This window comes from Malania oleifera, chromosome 3 (genome assembly GCF_029873635.1).
Source record: "Malania oleifera isolate guangnan ecotype guangnan chromosome 3, ASM2987363v1, whole genome shotgun sequence".
Taxonomy (NCBI): Eukaryota; Viridiplantae; Streptophyta; class Magnoliopsida; order Santalales; family Ximeniaceae; genus Malania; species Malania oleifera.
The window spans coordinates 59,506,042-59,526,751 of NC_080419.1; the positions used below are offsets into that span (position 1 = coordinate 59,506,042).

At 36.3% G+C, this 20,710-nt stretch overlaps 1 non-coding gene across 1 annotated transcript; it reads right to left on the minus strand.

The window, feature by feature from the left end:
* Window positions 1–975: 975 nt before the first annotated feature.
* LOC131152545 (small nucleolar RNA R71) lies at window positions 976–1,082 on the minus strand. Its single transcript, XR_009136039.1, has one exon. It is a non-coding gene; the product is annotated as a small nucleolar RNA R71 (small nucleolar RNA).
* Window positions 1,083–20,710: the final 19,628 nt, after the last annotated feature.

Consider the following 20,710-nt stretch of genomic DNA (forward strand, 5'->3'; position numbering starts at 1 on the left):
TCGTGGGATCGACACCTCAATGTATACTTCAATAACCGCTAGTATATTTTGAGCGTAATCAAAATTTGGTGCCGTTGCCGGAGAAGCCATATCAACAAGAAAGGTTTGTACTTCAAAGGTAAAGTTAGTTTTTTTTTTCCCTTTTTTCTTTTCTTTTAATGGAAGGCTGAGCCTCCTACTTTTACTTGTAAGTTCTCACATATCTTATTTTTCCATTGTTAATATTAATCTTATGGACGGCTAAGCCACCTATTTCTTATTATTGTTGTTATTATTATTACTATTATTGTGTGGTTGATTGAGCCGCCTTTTATTATTTTTATTTTCTCTTTTATGGATGGCTATGCCTCCTAGTTTCATTTTAATCTCTTGTTAAAGTTCTTTCTAATATATTTTTATTTTTATTTTTTATATTTTATGTTCTAAAAAAAAAAAAGAAGAAGGAATTTCCCTTTGTTTTGGGTGTATGTTTTGGCAGAGAACTGAGTGTGGAAGACTTGCGAGAAGAGTTGAAATTGAGCAGCAACCAAGCCCCACTGCTAGTGAGACGTCATCTGATTCTTGGTCAAGCATAACATTGTCTGACACACCTGCTACCATGAATCAACTTGAGCCTAATCCTGCACGGTCCTTGAAGGACTACTTGCACCCAACCCGTACAGTCACTCCATCATGTATTATGTTTCCCGCAAATAGTCCACAACTAGACTTCAAACCGGGCATGATCCAACTCCTACCCACCTTTCATGGATTAGAAAGTGAAAATCCGTACATGTTAGGGAATTTGAGGAGGTAGTGGCCACTTTTTATAGCCAACCCAATGCCATAGATTCTATTAGACTAAAATTTTTCCCATTCTCTCTAAAAGATAGAGCAAAGAGTTGGTTATACTCTCTGAGACCGAGATCCATAGGTACATGGGCGGAAATGACTAAAGCTTTCTTTAATAAATATTTCCCACACCATAAGACCAATAATTTGAAAAGAGAGATCTCAACCTTTGCCCAAAAAGATAGTGAAACCCTATACCAAGCATTGGAAAGGTTTAAAGAATTGTTAAATTTGTGCCCACACCATGGGTATGAGAATTGGCGCCTAGTTAGCTATTTTTATGAAGGACTCACAATTAGGGAGCTCCAATTTGTGGAGATGATGTGCAATGGAGAGTTTCTCTAAAAAGATCCTGATAAAGCATTTGAATTCTTGAATGACCTAGCTAAGAAAGCTCACACTTGGACTAGACCCAATGCTACTGATAACACCAATAGGTCAAAACCTAGTGGTGTCTACCATCTACAAGAATAAAATCACCTCAAGGCCCAATTGAATCTTGTCACAAAGAAACTTGAAGCCTTGGAAAGTAGAGATAGTCGGCCCATCCAAACAGTCGCTAGAGTGGAATCTCAAGTCACTTGCTTTGTTTGTGGTGAAGTGGACCACCTAGCTCAAGAATGTCCCACCTACGGAGAGATGCGAGGTATGTATGAAGAATAATGTAATGCACTTGGAATGTTTCAAAAGCCATACTCTTCGTACTCTAACACTTACAACCCTAGGTGGAGAAACCATTCCAATTTTAGTTGGAAGTCTGAATCCAATCAGTCTGCATCATCCAACCACAACAACTAGAAACCTAAGGCACCATCACAACGATCTTATCCTCCACCTCAATATAATGCTCCACCTACAAGATCTTCTTTGGAAGACACTTTACATGCATTTATGGAGGCGTAGAATAAGACTAACAAAAAATTTGAATCTGTCCTGACACAGGTGGTGGAAGAAAACAAGGAGATAAAAAGTCAAATCACTAGATTAACTAGTTCTTTGACAATCCAAGAGCGAGAGAAATTTCCTTCGCAACCTTAGTCAAATCCAAAAGGGCAACATATGGCCAAAACTTCAACTAGAGAGGAGCAGAATATTAAAGGGGTTAATGCCATTATGACTCGAAGTGGCAAAACTTTAGATGGATCAACTCTGCCAAACAACAAAAGCACTACTCTTGGAGATGCCTCTCCACTAGAGCCTGAGAAGAAGTTTCTGGTACATGAGCCATTTCCCCAAGCTCTTCGAACGGGAAAAATACTGAAAAAACAAGGTGAGATTCTTGAACACCTCACACAAGTTAAAGTAAACCTGCCTTTGTTACATGTGATCAAACAAGTACCAGCTTATGCAAAGGTAATCAAGGATTTGTGCACCATGAAGAAAAAGCACAATGTCAAGAAGACGGCATTCTTGACTGAGTAGGTATGCGCGGTGATTGAGCAGAAAACTCCACCAAAATACAAAGATCCAGGATGTCCCACAATCACCTACCACATAGGGACAAACGAGTTTAGCCAAGCTCTACTAGATCTGGGTGCAAGCGTCAATTTAATGCCTTACTCAGTGTACCTGAACCTAGGACTTGGAGAGATTAAGCCCACTTCTGTGGTATTGCAACTGGCCAATCGTTCTGTGTGATGACCAAGGGGGATAGTGGAAAATGTTTTGCTCCAAATTGATAAATTCTACTATCTCGTTGACTTTTTGGTCTTGGATAGTCAATCAGGGGTTGACATGGAGTCAAAAATCCCGTTGATCTTAGGGAGACCATTCTTGGCTACTGCAAATGCTTTGATCAACTGTAGGAATGGCCTCATGAAGCTGTCATTTGGGAACATGAATCTTGAAGTTAATATTTTCAATGTTGGAAAGCAACCACGAGATGAGGATGAGTGCTATCAAACCTACCTGATACCGACATGTTCAGGAGGAAGTACACTTGCATAAAGATTTTGAATCTTTAGATTACCTCCCCCATAACTCCAACTTTGATCCATTGTTATTTCCTGTAAATACTATTAATATTTCTGTTGATTTTGATGAAAAACAGGATAAGCAATTGAAATATTGGCAACTGCGCTTTGAAGAGTTTCCAAGTGATAGAGAAAAGTTGAAACCCTCGACCTTGGAAGCACCAAAATTTGAACTTTCCTCACTGCCCAAGGGTTTGAAGCATGCATTCTTAGGAGCAGGTGATACTTTTCCTATTATTATTTCTTTTGAACTTAGTGCTGAACAAGATGAAAAATTGATAAATTTGTTAAGAGAACATAAATATGCACTAAGTTCGGTCATAACTGACATTAAAGGTATTTCCCCACCGATATGTTCCCATAAGATTCATTTAGAGGAAGGAGCTCAACCCCGTAGAGACCCCCAAAGAAGACTTAATCCTACAATGAAAGAAGTTGTTAAGAAAGAAGTCTTAAAATAATTAGATGCTGGTATAATCTATCCAGTATCTAGTAGTCAATGGGTGAGTCCAACACAAGTAGTTCCTAAAAAATCAGGGGTGATTGTGGTGGAAAATGAGGATGGAGTATCTATTCTAACTAAGGTAGTGACTGGGTGGCGAATGTGCATCGACTATAGAAAATTAAATTCTGCCACCCCGAAAGACCACTTTCCATTGCCTTTTATTGACCAAATTTTAGAGCGAGTAGCTAGTCATCCCTTCTATTGCTTTCTTGATGGATATTCAGGATTGTTGATTAAGATATAATCCCAAGAGAGGGGGGGGGGGTGAATTGGGTATTTTAAAAAATTCTTTCAAACTTATTTACCAATCAATCCCTAGTTCTATGTTTAACTAATTAATGGCTGGAATTTGATGTTGATTTGAATTACTAAATCAATGAATTCCATTTTACCCAATTAAATGCGTGTAAAGTTATTCAACATACACAAGTAAGCAGGAAATTGAAATATGATGCGGAAAATGAAAAGGATAAGGAAAGAGAGAATGAAACCACTATTTTATGAGGTTCAGTCAACCCGGCCTACGTTCTCGCCTTGAGCAACTCACTCAAGGATTCCACTATAATCTCTGCTCCTTAAATTGGGACGAAACTTCCCTTACAATCCGTGGCTTACAAGAGGTACAACTCCCTTCTAATCCACTGCTTACAAGAGATACAACTCTCTCCTCAACCCCGGTTCACAAACCGAACCTTGAATCAATTTAATCTGCAAAATACTCAATGTTGCTTCTAACAAAGCTAGTGAGTACAATTCAAAGTCCTAGTACATAATCATATGATAAAACTTGAAGTTCAGTATGAATGAAATGATACTATTGTTTATGTATAATATGCTTCAACACACAAAACCCTTTTCCAAAAAAAAAAAAAAAAAAACTCCCAAGTAATGGTATATTTAAAAACGCTTCGGAGAATTTAGGGTTCTAGTTCACTTCGCGAAAATGCACAAATATATTTGATGTGAATTTATTAATAAAAACTTTGTCTTGAATATTAAATCAATCAAAATCACAAAGCTTTCTTTCAAATATTCAATCACAATACGACCTTTGCAATATGCAAATATATATATACATATATATATATATATATGTATTCCAAAGGTAAAAAATCAACGTGATCTATTTCAGAAAATATCCTTCAATAATATATGTATTTAAGAACTCCAAGGATATCTAATCAAGTGGATTTGTACTATTAAAAGTATCGAGTCTTTAAATGGAAAAAATCACTTGAAACTAAAATATGTAATCAATAGCTAAAGCTCTTTTCAAGTGGCAATCTTATCAAAGTGATTTAATATATATGCACACTCAAGATCAACCTCTGAATACTTAGTCAAAAATAGATTTTTCAATAATAAGCTCTATGAACAATATATATATATACTCTTGAATCAAAAACAAATCAACCAATAGTAAAAAATCTTTCTCAAGTAATGATCTTTTCAAAAACAATTTTTATATGTATGTGCACACTCAAGATCAAACTTTTCTAATGATATTCAATAACAAATGATGAGATGAGAAACTCTTGAAAATATTAAATTGAATGATCAAACCTCAATACTAGAATGAAAAATAAGATGAGTAAACGAGTTCCCTTCAAGATTTTGAGTTGATTTGCCCAAGCTCGATGAGTAGAAGTTGAAATGTAAGCAATCGTATATCAATCAGCTCAAGTTTCTCTATTCTCTTTCAATAAGATGTCGTCTTCTCTTCTTGTGTGTCTTAGTTTCATTTTAGGCTTTAGATATTCAATATTTATAGTTTCTTACCCTTAGGATTGATCTTTACCATTGGATCAAAGAAAAAGCTCACGAGTTCTATTAATAAAAATATGAATTTTAAACTTTCCCGCGACTTCAGGCTACTAAAGTTGAAGTTCAGGCTCCTAAAGTGACTTCAGGCGACCGAAGTTCCAATTCAGGCAACCGAAGTACCTTGGCCAGATTCTGTTTTACCCATTAATTCTTCAGGCTACCGAACTTAGTCTTTAGGCTACCGAAGAAATTCTTCAGGTGACTGAAGTTGAGTTCAGGCTACCGAAGTGTCCTTTTTCTCAATTTTTCTTTTCTAATTTAAAAATATGCTTTGCTCTCTTTCTTGGGTCTTTTATAAAACATATTTTTCATGATTTTAAAAGTATTTCTAAGTCCATGAAAGTCCCCTAATGATGTTCATGAAATGCATAAATCCTAAAGTCATTCTAAGTTATGTTAAGCCTTAAATTAAATCATATGAAAATGTAACTACATGAGTTCTAAATACCCATACCCAAGATGTTCTTGAACTCTGCCGGTGACGACCTCAAAATTAAGACATTTATATATATATATTACTGTTCTGATACCCCCTGCTATAGAAATCAAGCCTTAGAAGGGACCGGGGTAAATCTGAATATCAAATCATACCTATGCAGCGGAAACGTAATCCATGCATCCATACACATCATACAATACCAGGGATCTGTATTTCCAAACTATACTATATAATACATCTCTCTCTAAAATATCTGTACCAAATTACAAAACTCTGCATAAACTTTCCCTCTAATCTAGGGTAATCAAATAGACTCTTTATCTGCGAACCTAATCTGCTCGCCTAGCTGGCTCACTTGAAAAATGATAAAGTAATGGGGTGAGTCGATGCTCAGTAAGTGGAAATATGCTATTACTAGTGTGTGACGACTAAGTTGCATACTGTTAAAATAAAAACTGAATAATAAATCTATAAAGCATATCTATCATTTTCACAATTTAAAATATAACTGTATCATCTGTATTTTCTACTTTTCATACTACTAATATTATACTATACTCATCATATACTGTAAAACTATGTACATATACATAACTGTGCTATATCCCTGGAACTCTGTATGTCATGATTTGATCCCTCATAAGAGGATTTTGCGGCCCATAGAGGGGACTTAATCTGGTCGTCCCTCCAGATAAGTCAATATACACTACACTACCTCAGCCTGGCCAAATTGCATACTCTCCTAGGTGCGGGACTGGATGCTACCTCGTCAAACTAGCCCCCTTAACCCAAAGAACTAGGGATCTACATCCTCTCCTAGCACAGTTTGACGGTACCGACACACTATCTGAGATATGTGGTTGCACTCTATCTGTATATAGCAACGGTACTATGCTCTGTATTCTTTATCTGTACTGTATCTGTCTGTAATATTCCTCAGGGATCTGATACTATATATATACATATATATTCTTTTACTATTTTCTGCACGTTTCCAAATTATCATAACGCTATCTTTGTGTAGTGTTAACTCTATAATCTCTATATTCTGTATCAGTAGCATCTTGATACTATCTTTGTATATCTATTTGTATACTCCGTCTTTATACTCTGTATGTTATGGTAATAGGAAACATGGCAAACTATAAATATTGTATATACTATTCTGAATAAAGCTGTAATATACTGATCTGAGTAAAACTGTAATATACTGTTCTGGATAAATATCTATGATATACTGATCTGTATGAAATATAACATACTGATCTGAGTAAAACTATAATATACTGTTCTGGATAAATATCTGTGATATACTGATCTGTATAAAATTATAACATACTGATCTGAGTAAAACTGTAATATATTGTCTATATCTGTGTATTTTTATAGTATGATATACTATATAAATTGTATAAGTTCTTCATTAAATACATATCTACTTAGGCCACACAAGCATTTAAAACTCATTCTATAAAAATTGAGTAATAAGCTGGTATATACATATATGTAAAATCTCTAATAACATTATAAAACTCCTAGCGTAGCATATTTCCCTTACGTTAACTCTGAGAAGCCCCTACCAAATTCTGGCCCTATACCCATAGGGTTCTCCACTTTACATCCTGAAAATGACATCCCCCAAAAAAAAGTATCAGTATTTTCTTACCTACAACATTTCTTATAACTACAAGGAAGGCATAATCTGAATAAAGTACCTTACCCTGGATTTGGGATGAATTCCAAACCAACTTCTCCCACGATCAGCTCCTGCAAACTTGCAGAGAACTTCATCAGGAGCGTCGTGATGGCCTCGGATTTTTTATCCAATGAGAAACGGGCCCAGAATCGAAGAGAGAGGGAGGGAGAGGCGTTTTTAGAGAGAGAAAGAATCCTTTGGGCCAAAATTCTGCTGAAAAATCCGAGTTTTCACTATTTATAGGGTCGGATTCATCGATGAGACATGTCACCTCGTCGACGAGTCCTTTAATAAATTCTTAGACGAACTTCCTCCCTCGTCAATGAATTTTAGACTGTCCCAAAAACCCTTCTCGGTATCTTCTCGTCGACGAGCCGTGGCTTCGTCGACGAGGCCTACTTATGCACTCGTCGATGAACTCCCTGTGTTCCTCGACGAGGCTTTGTGTAGAAATCTTTCGAGTTATTATCTTCAAATGTTTCTATTTCCCTCTCTCTCTCTCTATTATTTAAAAACCATTATTTTTAGGGTCGTTACATTCTCCCCTCCTTACAAAATTTCGTCCTCGAAATTTATTATCTGTATCTCCATCTATACACTCCATCATCTTGTAAAGGAAAAGGGTCTACTTATTTTATTACCTGTCCTCACTTATGACAGAGGAATACCGTGGTTACATTTTATGTTCTGGGAGATTACATATATAAAACTGAAACTATCTACTCACTAAATCCATACATGTACCTGCAAAAGAAACTTATCTAACTATTATACATTACCTGATTACCTCTATACCTCTTGAAACAACTGCGGGTATCCCTGTCAGATCTGCTCCTCGAGTTCCCAAAAAGCTTCTTCTATGGCATGATTTTTCCACAAAACTTTCACTAACTGAATTTCTTTAGTACGTAGTTCTTGTGTCTTTCTGTCTAAAATATGTACTGACATCTCTTCATAAGCTAGTGAATCCTTAAGTTCTATATCTGCATAGTTGATTATGTGGGATGGGTCTAGGATGTATTTCCTTAACATAACAACATGAAACACGTCATGAATTCGAGCCAAAGCTGGTGGCAAAGCTAGCCTATAGGCAACTGACCCTATTCTCTCCAGTATCTCAAAAGGGCCAATATCTAGGGCTCAACATACCCTTCTTCCCAAACCTCATAACTCCTTCAGATGAGCTATTTTCAGAAATACTTGATCTCCCACATCAAACTCTAACTTTTGGCGGTGAGTGTCTGCGTAGCTTTTCTGCCGACTCTGTGCTGTACTGATTCTTTCTCTAATTAGTTGGACCTTCTCACAAGCCTGCAGTACAATCTCTAGACCCAAAACTCACCTCTCGCCTACCTCATCTCAGAAGAGAAGAGAACAACATCTCCTGCTATACAGTGCCTCGCATGGAGCCATGCCAATAATAGATTGGTAGCTGTTATTATAAGCAAATTCAACTAGTGGTAGAAATTAAGTCCAGCTACCCTCGAAATCCAACACACAAGCACGAAGCATATCTTCTAATGTTTGGATCATCATCTCAGTTTGTCCATTTGTCTGAGGGTGGAAAGCAGTACTAAAAGCTAATTGTGTACCCATAGCCTCCTAAAAACTTTTCCAAAATCATGAAGTAAACCGAGGATCTCGGTCTGAGACTATGGATATCGGTACACCATGGACACAAACTATCTCCTGAACATAAATTTCTGCCAACCTGTCCATGGAATAACCAACTTTAATAGGGATGAAATGAGCGGTCTTCATCAGACGATCAACAACCACCCAAATCGCATTTAGTCCCTGTCGCACTAGTGGTAACCCCGTAACGAAGTCCATTGAAAGTGGTCCCATTTCCACTCTAGAATGAACAATGGCTGCAACTACCCTGCTGATCTCTGGTGTTCAGCTTTAACCTGCTGACACGTCAAGCATTGCAGTACAAATTTGGCTATCTCTTTCTTCATTCCACTCCACCAAACGTACTTCCGCAGATCCCGATACATTTTAGTGCTTCCTAGATGTATGGTGTATAGGGATCTATGAGCCTCCTCTAATATAGTTCTCTTGATCTCGGTATCTGCAGGAACACAAAGCCTAGCATGGAATCGCAGGGCAGGGCTCCATCATCTGATATGCTGAACTCCTCTCCCTGACCATCCCGTACTCTAGCCATTACCTCTACCAACTTTGTATCATCACCCTGAGCTGCTTTAATCCTTTCGTATAGCGTAGGCTAAACCACTAAAGTGGCAATGACTACCTAAGGACTCTCCTCTATTAATTCTATACTGATCCTCTCCAAATCTATCAAAATTGAATGTGGAATTTCCATGACTTCTAGTATTGGTCCCCTTGATTTCCTGCTCAGAGCATTTGCCACTGCATTCGCTTTCATTGGGTGGTAGCTAATGGTGCATGCATAGTCTTTAAATAGTTCTAGCCACCTTCTTTGTCTCATATTTAGTTCCTTTTGAGTAAAGAAATACTTCAGGCTCTTGTGATCCGTGAAAATCTCGCACTTCCCACCATATAAATAATGCTTCCAGATCTTGAGAGCATACACCACCGCAGCAAGCTCTAAATCATGGACAAGATAATTCTTCTCATATTTTTTAAGCTATCTAGACGCATACACAATAACCCAGTCGTGCTACATCAACACGCATCCAAGACCCTTCAAAAAGGCATCACTGTATATTATGAACCCGTCTTCCCCTAATGGAATAGCTAATACTGGAGCTGAAACTAATCGCCGCTTTAACTCTTGAAAACTATACTCACAATCATCAGTCCATTCAAATTTTATATTTTTCCTCGTAAGTCACGTTAATGGACCTGATAGCCTGGAGAAACCATCCACAAAGCGCTGGTAATAACTTGCTAATCCCAGAAAACTCCTGACTTCCTGAACGTTGCCTAACTTTTCCTAACTCACCACTGCCCCTATTTTACTTGGATCAACTGATACACCTAGTTCAGAGACCACATGGCCGAGAAAAGTAACTTGCTTTAACCAAAACTCATATTTCTTTAATTTTGCATACAATTTCCTTTCTCTCAATATCTACAACACCAACCTCAAATGATGCTCGTGCTCCTCAAAACTCCTTGAGTAGACCAGTATATGATCAATAAACACAACCACAAACTGGTCCAAATACTGATTGAACACCCAATTCATTAGATCCATAAATACTGCTGGTGCATTAGTCAACCCAAATGGCATCACTAAGATTTCGTAATGCCCATATCTAGTTAGAAATGTGGTCTTCGAAATGTCCTCTGCTCTAACTTTCACTTGATGGAAACCCGACCGCAGGTTAATTTTAGAGTAAACCTGGGTCCCCTGAAGCTGATCAAATAAATCATCGATTCTAGGGAGAGGATATTTATTCTTGTCTATCAGTTTGTTTATCTCCCTATAATCGATGCACAATCTCATGGTTCCATATTTCTTTTTCACGAACAAAACTGACGCACCCCAAGGTGACACACTGGACCTGATGAAACCTTTATCCAGCAATTTCTGTAGCTGATCTTTTAGTTCTTTCAACTTGACTGGAGCCATACGGTACGGTGCTTTAGATACTAGCACAGATCTCGGCAACAAGTCTATAGTGAACTCAATCTCATAATCAAGTGGCAAACCAGGTAATTCTTCTGAAAATACATCTGGAAACTCTCTCACTACTGGTATGTCAGCTTGTCTCAATTCTTCTTTTGGAAATTCTTTTAGGCATGCGATATACCCTTGGCAACCACCCTACAGTAGCCTCCTCACTTGAATAGTCGACACTAGCTATGGCAACGCATGCACGCGTGATCTTATGAATCTGTACTCTTGCTCGCCTGGAGGTCTGAAAATTACTTCCTTCTGATGACAATCAATACTGGCATGATAAGTTACTAGCCAATCCATGCCTAGTATCACATCAAACCCCTGCATATCTAAGACCACGAGATCCGCAGGTAGTACTCTCTCTTGAACACACACTGGGAAATTTTGAAGCACTTTCCTGCATCTTATTACAGATCCCATCGGCGTACCCACAGATAATTCTACGTCTAACGGCTGTGTCTCTACTCCAGTCATTTTTACATATGCCGCTGATATAAAAGAGTGGGTGGCACATGTATCAAACAAAACAACAATTTTATATGGTAAAGCAATAATGATACCTGTGACCACGTCTCCAACCGTATCAGCATCTCCCAGCGTCAACGCATAGACTCTCGCTAGTGCAGTATTTCTTTGCTGACCTCCGCGAGGCACTTGATATCCACCTCGAAATGGTCTGGGAGCCTGTGCATAATTCGACGGCATCTAACATGATCGAGCCATATGACCCGGCCTCCCACAGCGATAACAAACATTCTCCCCCAGTCGGCACTCACTAGGATGTCTCCATCTGCATCTAGGACAAATGGTAGGAAGTTGTCCACCCTTAAATCTCTGTGCTCTACCATTTGCCTCTGGCCTCCGCGAGATCTACCTCCTCTCCAAGGGCCTCGACTGGGACCCACCTAAAAATTCGAGGGCGGAGTCCTCTTCCTCTAACTCTGTGTCTCCGTCTCTCTAAATAAACTCTCCTCTGCTATACTAGCCCTGTCAACCAACTCTGAGAAATCTTGAATCCTCAGTATTGCCACCTACCTGTAAATATCACGCCTTAGGCTCCTCTTAAACATTCTTGCCTTCTTCACTTCATCGGGGACAATATATGGGCAGAAACGTGAGAGCTTGATAAATCTCGCCGCATACTGCTGGATAGTCAATGATCTCTGGGACAAGATCAGAAACTCATGTACTCGAGCCTCTCTGACTGAGGCAGGGTAATATCTATCGAAGAACACGTCCCTGAATCGAGCCCAGGTCATCTGCACTGGTATAACCCTCTACTCCTCCAAGAGTATAGTGGCTGACCACCATCTCTTGGCCTCCCCTGCCAGCCTATACGTAGCATATAAAACTCTCTGCTCGTTAGTACAATGAAGTATTGTCAGAATCTTCTCTACCTCTTGCACCCAGTTCTCTACAACTGCAGGGTCAGTCGCTCTAGAAAATGATGGCAGATTCATCTTTATAAATTTCTCTATGGTACATCCCTAAGCTGAAGATGAACCTTCCTGCTCTCTAGAGGCCCATGCAATCTCAACCATAACTTGCTGAGCCACACTGCGTAGCACAGCATCTGAATCCCCACCTGCTGCTCCAGAAGGACCAGCACCATCGTCCTTACTAGCGTGAGCGCTATTGCCTCCTGGGTCCATATTACAAACACATAGAACACCATTCAAAATTCTATTTCCCTACACACCCAACTTATTCAACTAAAACTCCAAATTCTATATTAACCATCCCTCCTGATCCTAACCCCAAATCGCATCCCATAACCTAAATACATAACTCGTCGATAGTTTACTATGACTTTCCTGAAGTCATCACCCTAGGAAAAACACAGAAACCACCACGAAAATCCTATATCCAGGTCACAGAATAAAACTTCAAATTCTTTTCCTATATTCTGGTATTGTTTCCCACTACACTCTAAAGTCTACAGAACCTAGCAACTTAGGCTCTAATACCCAATTGTGATGACCACAAAATTAAGACATTTATATATATTACTGTTCTGATACCCCCTGCTGTAGAACTCGAGCCTCGGAAGGTACCGGGGTAAATCTGAATATCAAATCATGCCTATGCAGCGAAAATGTAATCCATACATCCATACACATCATACAATACCAGGGATCTGTATTTCCAAACTATACTATATAATACATCTCTCTCTAAAATATTTGTCCCAAAACACAAAACCCTGCACAAACTTACCCTCTAATCTAGGGTAATCAAATAGACTCTCTATCTGCGAGCCTGATCTGCTTGCCTAGTTGGCTCACCTAAAAAATGATAAAGTAATGGGGTGAGTCGACGCTCAGTAAGTGGAAATATGCTATTACTAGTGTGTGACGACTAAGTTGCATATTGTTAAAATAACAACTGAATAATAAATCTGTAAAACATGTCTTTCACTTTCACAATTTAAAATATAACTGTATCATCTGTATTTTCTACTTTTCATACTACTAATATCATACTATACTCATCATATACTGTAAAACTATATACATATACATAACTGTGTTATATCCCTGGAACTCTGTATGTCATGATTTGACCCCTCATGACAAGGTTGTGTGGCCTGTAGGCGGGATTTAATATCGTCGGCCATCCAGATAAGTCAATATACTTTACACTACCTCAGCCCAGCCAAACTGCATACTCTCCTAGGCGCGGGACTGGCTGCTACCTCGTCAAACTAGCCCCCTTAACCCAACGAACTGGGGAGCTACATCCTCTTTGAGCACAGTTTGACAGTACCCACACACTATTTGAGATATGTGGTTGCACTCTTTCTATATATAGCAATGGTACCGTGCTTTGTATTCTTTATTTGTACTGCATTTGTTAGTAATCTTCCTCGGGGATCTGATACTATATATATATACATATATATTATTTTACTATTTTCATCATGTTTCCAAAATTACTATAACGCTATCTTTCTGTACGGTAAACTCTGTAATCTTTATATTCTATATCAGTAGCATCTTGATGCTATCTCTGTATATCTTTCTGTATACTCTGTCTATATACTTTATCTATATACTCTGTATGTTATGGTAATAGGAAACATGGCAAACTATAAATACTGTATATACTATTCTGAATAAAGCTGTAATATACTGATCTGAGTAAAACTGTAATATACTGTTCTGGATAAATATCTGTGATATACTGATCTGTATAAAACTATAACATATTGATCTGAGTAAAACTATAATATACTGTTCTAGATAAATATCTATGATATACTGATCTGTATAAAACTATAACATACTAATCTGAGTAAAACTATAATATACTGTCTATATCTGTGTATTCTGTATAGTATGATATACTATATAAATTGTATAAGTTCTTCATCAAATACATATCTACTTAGGCGACACAAGCATTTAAAACTCATTCTATAAAAATTGAGTAATAAGCTGGTATATATATATATATATATATGTAAAATCTCTGATAACTTTATAAAACTCCTAGCATAGCATATGTTCCTTACCTTAACTCTGAAAAGCCCCTACTAAATTCTGGCCCTATACCCGCAGGGTTCTCCACTCAACATCCTGAAAATGACATCCCCCAGAACAAAGTATCAGTATTTTCTTACCTACAACATTTCTTATAACTACAAGGAAGGCATAATCTGAATAAAATACTTTACCCTGGATTTTGGATGAATTCCAAACCAACTTCTCCCATGATCAGCTCCTGCAGACTTGCAAAGAACTTCACCAGAAGCATCATGGTGGCCTCATATTTTTTATCCGGCAAGAAACGGGCTCGGAATTGAAGAGAGAAGGAGGGAGAGGCATTTTTAGAGAGAGAAAGAATCCTTTTCGACAAAATCCTGCTGAAAAATCTAAGTTTTCACTATTTATAGGGCCAAATTCATCAACGAGACACGTCACCTCGTCGATGAGTCCTTTAATAATTTCGTCGACAAACTTCCTCCCTCGTCGATGAATTGCAGACTGTCCCAAAAACCCTTCTCGGTATCTTTCCGTCGACGAGGCGTGGCTTCGTCGACGAGGCCTACTTATGCACTCGTCGATGAACTCCCTGTGTTCGTCGACGAGGCTTTGTGTAAAAATCTTTTGAGTTATTATCTTCAAATGTTTCCATTTCCCTATCTCTTTATTATTTAAAAACCATTATTTTTCGGGTCGTTACACTGCCGCTTGCATCTTGATTCTCATACTCTTTGAGTTCTATGGATCTCGCCAAGATATGTCATCTTTACTTTATGGCTTCCATGACTTGTTGTCTTTCCGTACATGCTTAATATAGGTCATGTTCACAAACTCAATGCATAGATCAAATACCAAGTGATTTGTCATTATCAAAATCGGATTGGACTCGTAGAGTCAACAATCTCTCCCTTTTTTATGATAACAAATACACGAACAAAAAATATTTAATAGGTTACGCCTAAGAAGGCTCCCCCTCAATTAATGCATCAAATATTCAATAAATAAAAATATGCTCATAATGAATATGCTCATGATGTTTCAATCCATGACATCAACAACAGTTTCTCCCCCTTTGTATATCTCACCCTTTGCATAACATCAATAACAGTTTTTGCTTATTCTTCTTTGCTTCTGATTTGTTTTTATTATTTTTGCTCCTGATTTTTCTCCCCCTTTTGACATCAACAAAAAGGTGCATAATAATAAGACATGAATGGACATACCTTTATGTTCTTCTTCCCTTTGAAATCTTAAAGTTTTAATCTTGTTCAACCATTAGATTTTTAACAGACTTTACTTCTCCCCTTTTTACATCAACCATCCCCCTTGCTAATGCATAAGATTCAACGATTATGTGAGGATACCAAATATTGATTGATGTGATATCAAATGTGGGCTAATGTTATATCAAATGAGAACAAATGTTAATTGATTTGATACCAAATGTGAATTAATGCGAAACTAAAAGTTGATTGATTTGATACCAAGTGATTACATCTTAAGTGAAGTTGCTCCCCCTGAATTATGTTATCTAATAATTCTAGGCAACCATGTTTATTTTAACTTAGAAAAGCTCTCCCATGATTTACTTCCTTAAGCTCAAACACATTATGGATTATGCATTAAAATATCTCTCCCACTTTAGTTCTCATCAAAGATTTACTCTAGTATATATCTCTCAACTTTTGGATCTTCAAACTAAATTGTGCTATAGATATTTTGTTTTAAGTACATTCCAAAAGGAATTATAACCAGAGAGACTAACCATACAGAGTCTAATTATCAATGCATTTCAAAACAAGATCATATGGTTAACTCAAGCAATTTTTGGCAGAGTAATATATTTTTCATTGAGAGTATTCCATAAAATCATCATAATTGAGTGCATGCCACATAAAGTTCACTGCACATCTAAGCACAAGAATTATGAGTAAGCATAATAAGATAGGAAATCATTTCAAGATGCTCCCCCTATGAATTTTAATACTTGCATAGATGAGATGAAATACTTATACTTATCAAGGATTAATTTCACTACTAGATCAAAGCCATATAAGCAATCATTGTAAACTATTTTAGACCAACCATAGCGATACTATGGTGCACATAAGTTCTCTGTGCTCTTTCTCTGGGAATGGCGCTCAGCTCCCCTAAGTATTTGCAAGCATGCAACAAGTTTAGTTCAGTATAGTTTTAAGACAACACTCATCTGGTTAACATGTTGTATCAAATATACACACAGGAATTTACACATACCTTTCATGATTTGACACCAGATGTAAACACAAAATATGATACTAAGTGTGTTTATTCTTATGTTTCAGAGCCATAGTATTTTCAAGAGAATTTGCTCCCCTTTAGTTATACCCTTATCATATTCTTATGACTTTTCCTTGCAATCATTCTTCACCAGTATAGCTAAGCATTCTCAGAATTTGAATGATTTATACTTGACTTTACCAACTTTAGCTTAGAAAACCACAAAGTCATATACCATTTTACTTCAGGGTCATAAGCCTATACTGCTTCTTTTCTTATGAATCTCAATGCACAGGTTTCCTAGTCATTTGCAATTATCATATAGATTGAAACCTATAGCATATAGCTTAGCCATTTGACACATTCAAACTCTTCTAATAGATTTGACTTGAAGTTTGAGAGCTTGTAAAGTGAGATTTTGCAAACACTCTTAACATTTTAATTATCCTTAAGTTCGGAAGAATATTCATTGTGTGTGGACAATATTCAAAATATTTTCGTGGAAGTGAATATATCCAACTATTTAGACCAAAGAGCAAAATTGGGAGAATATTAACTTTTGAATATTGCTCTTTAGGTATTTTGGATTTTCCAATTATTTGACAGTACCTTATAAGTATGTCTTCAATTTTACGCAAGGGTACGAGCCTATAATAGATGAATCTTTGCCGAATACGATCATGGCATGGTAAAGATTTATTGTGGAGGAAATTGCTTAATCACATATCAAACTTAGGGATTTTTACATTTTAAGTACAATGGGAATATTTATTAAAAAAAATGTCTTTGTACACAATTTGATCCTTTAGAGAACTCCACTGATTTGATTATAATGGGATATATTTTAATAAGCACTTGATAGATATGGAATTTATGATTATTAGTGCTTGTGGTTAGAATGATGACTGATTCAACCACTTGAGGGTCCAATAATGAGTTTAGGATTAGATGATGTTTAATATATGATTTATTCCTAAAGGCTCAGTCTTTTGTAATGAACATGATTTTCTTAACTTAGGGTTTTAATATTTAAGCATGGGTTAAGCAATAAGAATTATTTGTTAAACAGCAATGTTTTAATCCATTTGGAAGTGGATTTATTCTTCAATGTTATGAGTTATGTTACTCATTTCAAGGATATAAGGTTCCTAATATTTTAACAAGTAATCTCTCAACCTTTACTTTGAATACATCAAGATTTGCATGCTATTCAATATTTCAACATTTTACCCAATCATTACGATATAAAAGCATTAGGTAATTAGATTGGATATCTCGCTTAAAGAATCATATTGATTTAACTTTCTCATAGGATTCTTAGTATAATAATAGTGTAGTAAATACACATACTAAGATTTTACATGTTAAGCATATACTATTCCCAAGCCTATTAGTTACCACGACCCCCTTTTTATTTATGTGGCTAATTTCACTAAATTTTCAATCCTAAAGTCTAAAGAGAGGTTTTGGTGGGTTGTTTGGTACTCATTTTTCTTTGACTCGCCAAACATGTTTGAGCTTCACACCTTTCCTTTTAACTGGACAATCAAATTTAATGTGTCCTTTGTTTTTACATAATACGCAAGTGGAGTGAGCATACGGACCGAAGGAGGTACTAGCATAGAAGTTTGACACTTTAAAAAAATACCCCATGTACAGGTTCTTTCTTCTCCTATTTTCAATTCCATTGTAAACTATACCTTCTTTGTCTAAGATCATCTTTTGAGAACCTAAGAGCTTGTCAAAATTTTATTTTCCCTTAGTAAATGTGTGGATGATCTTAGCTTGATCCTCTATCATTCTTTCTAGGTCTTGGATTTTTAAATTCTTTAAGCCTTCGCAAACAGCTTGTAACTTAACCAATTCGTAGGTCATTTTGTTTGTATTACATTCAAGTTCAGAAATTTGAAGATATTTTGCATTATGACTCGAAATCTTGAATCTTAACTTTTTCAGCTCTTTTGCCATCATATCATTCTTGTTTTCTAATGTTATGATTTTCATATCCTTGTCTTTTTCAACACCAATTTTTGATTCTAAATCTTTCAATGATGCCTCATTCTTGGTTTCTAATCTCTTAATTTCTAATTCCTTTTCAATCATTTCTTTTTCCCAAGAAGTATACGACTCTCGAAATTTTTCTAACTGTTTTGCTAAGTCTTTATTTTCACTTTCCAACATTATTTTCTTTTTGGATATCTTTGTTAGCATTTTAAGAGCCTTGGCAAGTCCCTTTTGTAATTCCTCATAAGATGGCATGTCATCATTATCAGATTCATCATAATATTCACTACCAGAAGGATCACAAGATGTATCACAATCATTGCATGAATCATTTTGAGAATTTGAATGAGAAGTAGGGTGAGTAGAGTGCACCTCTTCATCAACTAATGCAACAAGGCCACAATTTTCTACTACCTTATCATTTGAGTATAGATCTTCCCAAGTAGAGGACTTCTTTCCTTTGTTCTCTCCAAATCTCCTATCGAGTTCTTCCCATATCTCCTTGATCAATTACTCTCCAAGTTATCCAATCCATGGATTCGATAAAAATAGTCATTCTCATTTTTTACTCGGTGAAATTTTCACCATAAAACACTGGAGGTCTTGCAGAGATTTGCTCCACACCAATTGGGGATACACCAAAATAATCCATGTGATCTTTTTACAAATTAACAATTACTTCTATGTACACCCGCTCTGATACCATTTGTTGATTAAGGTGTAATCCCAAGAGGGGGGGTGAATTTGGTATTTAAAAAAAAAATTGAAACTTATTTACCAATCAATCCCTATTTCAATGTTTAACTAATTAATGGCTAGAATTTGATGTTGATTTGAATTAATAAATCAATGAATTCCCTTTTACCCAATTAAATGCGTGTAAAATTATTCAACATACACAAGCAAGCAGGAAATTGAAATATGATGCATAAAATGAAAAGGATAAGGGAAGGGAGAATGCAACCACTATTTTACGAGGTTCAGCCAACCCAGCCTACGTCCTCGCCTTGAGCAACCCACTCAAGGATTCCACTATAGTCCCTACTCCTTAAATTGGGACAGAGCTTCCCTTACAATCCGCTGCTTACAAGAGATACAACTCCCTCCTAATCTGCTACTTACAAGAGATACAACTCTCTCCTCAACCCCAGTTCACAAACCAAACCTTGAATACAATTTAATCTGCAAAACACTCAATGTTGCTTCTAACAAAGCTAGTGAGTACAATTCAAAGTCCTAGTACATAATCATATGATAAAACTTGAAGCTCAGTATGAATGAAACGATAAAATCGTTTATGTATGATATGCTTCAACACACAAAATCCTTTTTAACAAAAAAGAAAAAAGAAAAAAGAAAAAACTCCTAAGTAATGATATATTTAAAAACGCTTTGGAGAATTTAGGGTTCTAGTTCACTTCGCGAAAATGCACAAATATATTTGATGTGAACTTATTAATAAAACCTTTGTCTTGAATATTAAATCAATCAAAATCACAAAACTTTCTTTCAAATATTCAATTACAACACGATATATATATATATATATATATATTTGCATATTGCAAAGGTCAAAAATCAAGGTGATCTATTTCAGAAAATATCCTTCAACAATATATGTATTTAAGAACTCCAAGGATATCTAATCAAGTGGATTTGTACTATTAAAAGTATCGAGTCTTTGAATGGAAAAAATCACTTGAAACTAAAATATTTATTCAATAGCTAAAACTCTTTTCAAGTGGTAATCTTATCAAAGTAATTTAATATATATATATATATATATATGCACACTCAAGATCAACCTCTTAATACTTAGTCAAAAATAGATTTTTCAATAATAAGCTCTATGAACAATATATATATATATATATATATACTCTTGAATCAAAAACAAATCAACCAATAGAAAAAAAACTTTCTCAAGTAATGATCTTTTCAAAAGCAATTTTTATATGTATGTGCACACTCAAGATCAAACTTTTCTAACGATATTCAATAACAAATGATGGGATAAGAAACTCTTGAAAATATTAACTTGAATGATCAAACCTCAACACTAGAATGAAAAATAAGAT